The sequence below is a fragment of the Loxodonta africana genome, chromosome 15, assembly GCF_030014295.1.
Source record: "Loxodonta africana isolate mLoxAfr1 chromosome 15, mLoxAfr1.hap2, whole genome shotgun sequence".
In the NCBI taxonomy this organism is placed as follows: Eukaryota; Metazoa; Chordata; class Mammalia; order Proboscidea; family Elephantidae; genus Loxodonta; species Loxodonta africana.
The window spans coordinates 43159387-43167055 of record NC_087356.1 but is presented as its reverse complement, the minus strand read 5'-3'; positions in this window follow the sequence as shown (position 1 = coordinate 43167055).

Below are 7669 nucleotides of genomic sequence, written 5' to 3'. Positions count from 1 at the left end.
TCTTCACCAACGCCACAATTCAAAGATATCAATTCTTCTTTGGTCTTCCTTATTCATTGTCTAGCTTTCATATGCATATGATGCGATTGAAAATACCATGGCTTGGGTCAGGCGCACCTTAGTATTCAAGGTGACATCTTTGCTCTTCAACACTTTAAAAAGGTCCTTTGCAGCAGGTTTACCCAATGCAATGCATCTTCTGATTTCTTGATTGCTTCTTCCATGGCTTTTGATTGTGAATCAAAGTAAAATGAAATCCTGGACAACTTCAATCTTTTCCCCACTTATCACAATGTTGTTCACTGGTCCAGTTGTGAGGATTTTTGTTTTCTTTATGTTGACGTGCAGTCCATAATGAAGGCTGTGGTCTTTGATCTTCATTAGTAAGTGCTTCAAGTCCTCTTCACTTTCAGCAAGCAAGGTTGCGTCATCTGCATAACGCAGGTTGTTAATGAGTCTTCCTCCAATCCTGATGCCCCATTCTTCTTCATATAGTCCAGCTTCTCATATTATCTGTTCAGCATACAGATTGCATAGGTATGGTGAAAGAATACAACCCTGATGCATACCTTTCCTGACTTTAAACCAATCAGTATCCCCCAGTTCTGTCCGAACAACTGCTTCTTGATCTATGTGAAGGTTCCTCATGAGCATGATTAAGCATTCTGGAATTCCCATTCTTTGCAATGTTATCCATAATTTGTTATGATCCACACAGTCGAATGCCTTTGCACAGTCAATAAAACACAGGTAAACATCCTTCTGGTATTCTCTGCTTTCAGCCAGGGTCCATTGACATCAACAATGATATCCCTGGTTCCACGTCCTCTTCTGAAACTGGCCTGAATTTCTGGCAGTTCCCTGTCGATATACTGCTGCAGCCGTTTTTGAATGATCTTCAGCAGAATTTTGCTTGTGTGTGATATTAATGATATTGTTCTATAATTTCCACATTTGGTTGGATCACCTTTCTTGGGAATAGGCATAAATATGGATCTCTTCCAGTCAGTTGACCAGGAAGCTGTCTTCCGTATTTCTTGGCATAGACGAGTGAGCACCTCCAGCACTGCATCTGCTTGTTGAAACATCTCAATTGATATTCCATCAATTCCTGGAGCCTTGTTTTTCCCCAATGCCTTCAGAGCGGCTTGGACTTCTTCCTTCAGTACCATTGGTTCCTGATCATATGTCACCTCTTGAAATGGTTGAAAGTCGACTCATTCTTTTTGGTACGAGACTCGAGGCTTGAATTTTTTCTTCAGTTCTTTCAGCTTGAGAAACACCGAATGTGTTCTTCCCTTTTGGTTTTCCATCTCCAGCTCTTTGCACATGTCATTATAATACTTTACTTTGTCTTCTTCTTGAGAGGCCCTTTGAAATCTTCTGTTCAGTTCTTTTACTTCATCAATTCTTCCTTTTGCTTTAGCTGCTTGACGTTCAAGAGCAAGTTTCAGAGTCTGCTCTGACATCCATCTTGGTCTTTTCTTTCTCTCCTGTCTTTTCAATGACCTCTTGCTTTCTTCATGTATGATGTCCTTGATGTCATTCCACAACTCGTCTGGTCTTCGGTCACTAGTGTTCAATGCTTCAAATCTATTCTTTAGATGGTCTCTAAATTCAGGTGGCGTGTACTCAAGGTCATATTTTGGCTCTCGTGGACTTGCTCTGATTTTCTTCAGTTTTAGCTTGAACTTGCATATGAGCAATTGATTGTTCCACAGTCGGTCCCTGGCCTTGTTCTAACTGATGATATCGAGCTTTTCCGTTGTCTCTTTCCACAGATGTAGTCAATTTGATTTCTGTGTGTTCCATCTGGCAAGGTCCATGTGTATAGTTGCCGTTTACGTTGGTGAAAGAAGGTATTTGCAATGAAGAAGTCATTGGTCTTGCAAAATTCTATCTTTCAATCTCCAGCAAGTGAATGAATCAGAACCTCACATGTCGGCATGGGTTAATCTCAAAAAAACAATGGTGAGTGAAAAAATCAAACTGTAGAGGAATGAATAGCATCCAGGTGGTAAAAAGGGTTGATATGCTCAGCTGCTAACGAAAAGGTTAGAAATTTGAATCCACCCAGAGGCATATCAGAAGAAAGGCCTGGTAATCTATGTCTGAAAAATCAGCCACTGAAAACCCTGCGGAACACAGTTTTACTCTGACGCATACGGGGTCACCATGACTCAGAGTCAACTCGAAAGCAACTGGTTTTGAAAGCCGCGGTAGTTCAGTGGTGGAATTCTCACCCTCCAAGCAGGAGGCCCGGGCTTGATTCCCAGCCAATGCACCTCAAGAGTAGCCACGACCCGTCTGTCAGTGGACGCTTGCATGTAGCTATGATGCTGAATAGGTTTCAGCACTGCTTCCAAACTAAGACAGGCTACAAGGAAATACCTGGCAATCTACTTCTGAAAATTCAGCCAGTGAAAACCCTATAGGTCACAGCATTCTGATCTCTTTGTGCATGGGGTTGCCATGAATGGCAGGTAAATTCGACGGCAGCTAAGAACAACAACATAATAACACTTATGTAAAGATTTAAACTATGCAAAGCAATATTTCATGGTACTTAAGGCTATATACATGAGTAATAAAAGTATAAAGAAATGTATGGGAATGAAAAATGCTGATTTAGGGATAGTATTTACTTCTAAGAGGAAGAGGAGTTCTTAGAAAGCAGGGGCGGGCACAGTCACAGACACTTCCCAGACATAACCAAACACCTCACAGGATTGGTTTACTGGGTTTCAAGGCTTAGAACCTTAGTCTCATAGGACAACTTGGTCAACTGGCACAACATAGTCCATAAAGTTTATGTTCTATGTCCTAGTTTGGTAAGTAGCACCTGGGATCTTAAAAGCTTGCAAGTGGCCACCTAAGAGAAAACTATTGGTCACTATTCGTCTGGAGCAAAAGAGAAAGAAGGAAACCGAAGACTCAAAGAAGGAGCTAGTCTACAGGACTAAATAGCCTACATGAACCACAGCCTCATCTGTGCTGAGACCAGAAGAACTAGATGGTGCCCAGCTACCACTACTGACTGCTCTGATCAGGGATACAATAGATGGTCCCAGATAGAATGGGAGAAAATTGTAGAATAAAACCCAAATCCTTAAAAAAAAAAAAAAGGCCAGACTTGCTGGACAGGTAGAGACTAGACGAATTCCCAAGACTATCACCCTGAGATACCCTTTAAACTTTGAACTGAAATCACCCCCAGAGGTCAGCTTTCAGCTAATAACAGACTGGATCATAAAATAAACAATATCACCTGTGAGTATGTGCTCCTTTAAAAAAGAAAAAAAAAAAAATCATATATATGAGACCAAATGGCTAACATTTACCCTAAAGCAAAGAAGAAAATTTCGGTGGGGGGAGGTGGGAGGAGGGAGTAGTGAAGCTAGATGAAGGGAAACAGAGCAACCAGAATGGAAATAATGAGAATGCTGACACAATGTGGAAAATGTAACCAATGTCACTTAACAATGTGCATAAAACCGAAACAAAACCCATTGTCCTCCAGTCAATCCCGACTCCCAGCAACACTATAGGACAGAGTAGAATGGCACCATAGGGTTTGCAAGGCTGTATCTTTATGGAAGCAGACTGCTTTCTCCCAAGGAGCAGCTGGCAGGTTCAAATCACCAACCTTCCAGTTAGCAGCCAAGCACTTAACCACTGCGTAAACATAATAAAACACAAGAAAATTTTATTTTTTCTTAAAGTAGGGAAGAGCGCATTTTAGGAAGAAACAAACAAACAAACAAAACAAAACCCATTACGTCATCTCCAACTCAAAGCAACCCTACAGGACAGAGTGGAACGGCCCCATAGGGTTTCCAAGGAGTGGCTGGTAGATTTGAACTGCTGACCTTTTGGTTCACAGCTGAGCTCTTAACAAAATCCCACCACCAGGGCCCCACATTTCAGGAAGAGGCAGAAACGCATTTAGGCAGTCCCCAGGCTATGACTGCCAGGCAACTCCTACTTGCCTTTTAATGTTATGTAAATTGGCCCTCACTTTGAAAAAAAATTGAGCCAACCCCTACTCACAACAAATTCTTCATCGCAATCACCTTCACTTGCTGCACATGTAGCTTTTAAATCATTGGAAAGATTTTAAGCATTTTCTTGCACTAAAAAAAAAAAAAAAAAAAAAAATCCAAGCCTATTGCTGTCAAATGGATTCAACTCACAGTGACCCTATAGGACAGAGCAGAGCTGCCTCATAGGGTTTCCAAGGAGAGGCTGGTGGATTTGAACCATAGACCTTTTGGTTAGCAGCCATAGCTCCTTAAGCACTGCACCACCAAGGCTCATCCCTTGTGCTGACCCAAAAACCAAACCCACTGCTGTCGAGTCAATTCTGACTTATAGTGACCCTGTTGCCGGAATCGAATAAGGTCCTTGCCTCTCACTGGTCAAGAATGAGCAAGTAAGGCACACAGAGTTTTCCCCTGAGCAAAGCTTTATTGAAGAGGCTTGCAAACGGAGACCAGGAGGGCCTAAGCAACTTACCCCTGTCCCACAGAACAAAAGACTTGCCTGGGCTTTTAAAAGTTCTTGGGCAGGGAAAAGATTCCTGTTTATTCACAGGCATATAGGTGGGGTTTTCCCCGCAAGTAGCCCATTTTGGGCAGGGATAGGTTAACTAAGGTGTGCACACAGCAGCTTTCTAAGATGGCTCCTGTCCCGGAGGCCTCTGGGATTCGTAGCAGGGCTTATCACGGGGTGTCCCGCCTGCGCAGTCTCTCACTCCCCGAGTTCAATTCCCTGTCTGTGACTACATCCCGTCACTGCCCCTAGTGGATGGTCACACAGTGGTCAGAGGTACTTGTTCTGCTCATATCCCTGGGGCTGGTTTTACCCAGCAGTTTCTGAAAGACAACTTTAAAGAAGTTTGTCGGCTATTTTCTGATACCCTGCCCCACTGTTCTGGGGAGTGGCTTTATTTCTGCACCCTGGCCAATTTCCTGTTCTTTGTTTGCAGATTTGGGGGCCCTCTGTTCCCTGGCTTAACTCCATAGGGTTTCCAAGGCTGTAAATCTCTACAGAAGCAGACTGCCATGTCTTTCTCCCACCAAGTGTCTAGTGGTTTATAAACTGCTGACCTTTCAGTTAGTAGTCGATCACTTAACCACTGCACCATTAGGATTCCTTTCTTGCACTAAAAAAAAACAAAACCAAACCTGTTGCTGTCAAGTTGATTCCAACTCATAGCGACCCTATAGGACAAAGTAGAACTATCCCATGCTGTTTCCAAGGAGCATCTGGCAGATTCAAACTGGCGACCTTTTGGTCAGCAGCCATAGCACTTAACCACTACGCCAAAAGGATTTCCTTGCACTAAAAGCAAAACCAAACCTGTTGCCCTCCAGTCAATTCCAACTTAAGGCTACGTAAAGTAAGGCTAAATAAGAACCACAGAAACCCTGGTGGCCTAGTGGTTAAGAGCTCAGCTGCTAACCATAAACGTCAGCAGTTTGAATCCATCCAGCACTCTTTGGGAACTCTGTGAGGTACTTCTACTCTGCCCTATAGGGTCACTATGAGTTGGAATCAACTGCAACTGGTTTTGGGTTTTTTTGTTTTTTGTTTTTTTAATAAGAACCATACACCCGAGGTCCGACTTACCTACCAATTCTTAAAGACACAGTTAGGAACAAATTTTGTTCGTAACCCGGGAACTGCCTGTACAATAAATTGAGTTATGCAATAGCACAACTCATAATAAATAGTATTTATAGGAATCAGTAAAGGTTCGATGTTGCCAAATCATAAGGTAAAGCAGGTGGGGAGGTTAGGGTAGGGGGAAGTGATAGAATCAAGGAGCTGGACATACAATACTTGTATATGTGCGTACATATGCACATGGTTTGACTTTTCCGAACAGGGAATGGGGAACCAGCAATGACTTCTAGGTAGAATCCACTGGCAGCAATGCGGAATGTAGATTGGAGCAGTTGAAGCCAGATGAAGAGAGATCAGTTAGGCAGCTATTGTCACAGTCTAGCAAGAGATGATGAAAACCTGAAATAAGGCAACGTCAGTGTGACAGGAAAGAGGAGGATATCCAAGAGAAATGCTTGCCCAGTGTACCAGGAGAACAGCCATCAACAGAAAAATGGGAGGGAATATTGTACAGAAATGAAAATGAATAAATTACAGCTGTATGCAACAGTATGGAACAATCTCAAAATGTTGAGTGAAACAAGTCCCAGAATGATGCATAGAGGAGGAGAAAATCTTTAAAGTCCATAAACAATCTAAATGGTTTTAGCCATGCATGTATGTGATAACAATATGTTGAAAAAGAACAAGCAAATGATGAACACAAATTAGGATAGTGGTTTCCTTGGGAGACAGGAGATGAGATGATGAAATGTATACATATATATGTATTTATGTGTGTGTACATATGTATAAAACACTCGGTTGCTAACCAAAAGGTCGGCAGTTCAAATCCACCAGCCACTCCTTGGAAACTCTATGGGGCAGTTCTACTCTGCCCTACAGGGTCCTTATGAGTCGGAACCGACGGCATCTTACAACAACAACATATATGTATAAAGGAGCCCTGCTGGCACAAAGGTTAACCTCAGCTGCTAAGTGACAGGTTGATGGTGAGACCAGCCGCCTCCCCGCCATCTCGAATAGGCAAGGGCTGTGCCTGTCATCTTCTGTGATATAGGAACTAACTCCCTGTCTTTAAGCTATCTCCTTATTTAGGTATGGGTCCTGTTTCTGGCCAAGCTGAGGAAAACAGGAGACTGAGGTCGCAGGACCAGCTGAAACTGGCAAGAACTAGACCTGGCCCATCTGATGTATGCAGAACCACCAACCCTGTCCTCTGGGTGACCCTGGAACTCTTCTCCCACCAGATGGAACAAAACTTTAGCAGCCGAGATTGGGGGAAGACTTTCAGAAGCGAGGGGTCTGAAGATCCAGTTTGAGAGACTCCTCCTTTTTAGACTGAGCGAGTGCAGAAAGGCCGGACTGCCCCAGGAATGCCTTTTTGCGCCAGATCAATCACCAAGCTGGCCCAAACTTGAGGCATTCCTGAAGACCCTAGATCCGATTTACTTCACCCATATACGCCCCTTGGGTTATTGTTCTGGGAGCCGTCTTGAAAACAGAAGTCCTGGTGTGCTCCTTTGCTTGGCCAACCAAATAAAGCTTCTTTTGCTTTCACCCATTTGGTGTCTCTATGGCCATGCTGGGCAGACCTGGAACAGTCTGGTTACAACGGTTCGAACCCACCCAGCGGCTTTGCAGGAGAAGGACCTGCTCCCAGAAAGACTGCATGCTAGAAAACCCTAAGGGGGAGTTCTACTCTGTCACATGGGGTTGCTATGAGTAGAAATTGACTCTAACAGCACCTAACAACAACAATATGTGTATGTGTGTAGGAGTGGTTCATTATTATATATGTTTACAAAATCTTCACAACTGGACCAATAAGCAACATCATGATAAACAGAGAAAAGACTGAAGTTGTCAAGGATTTCATTTTACTTGGATCTACAATCAACACCCATGGAAGCAGCAGCCAAGAAATCAGCATTCCATTGAGCAAATCGGCTGCAAAAGACCTCTTGAAAGTATTGAAAAGCAAAGATGTCACCTTGAGGACTAAGGTGTGCCTGACTCAACCCATGTGTTTTTCAATCAC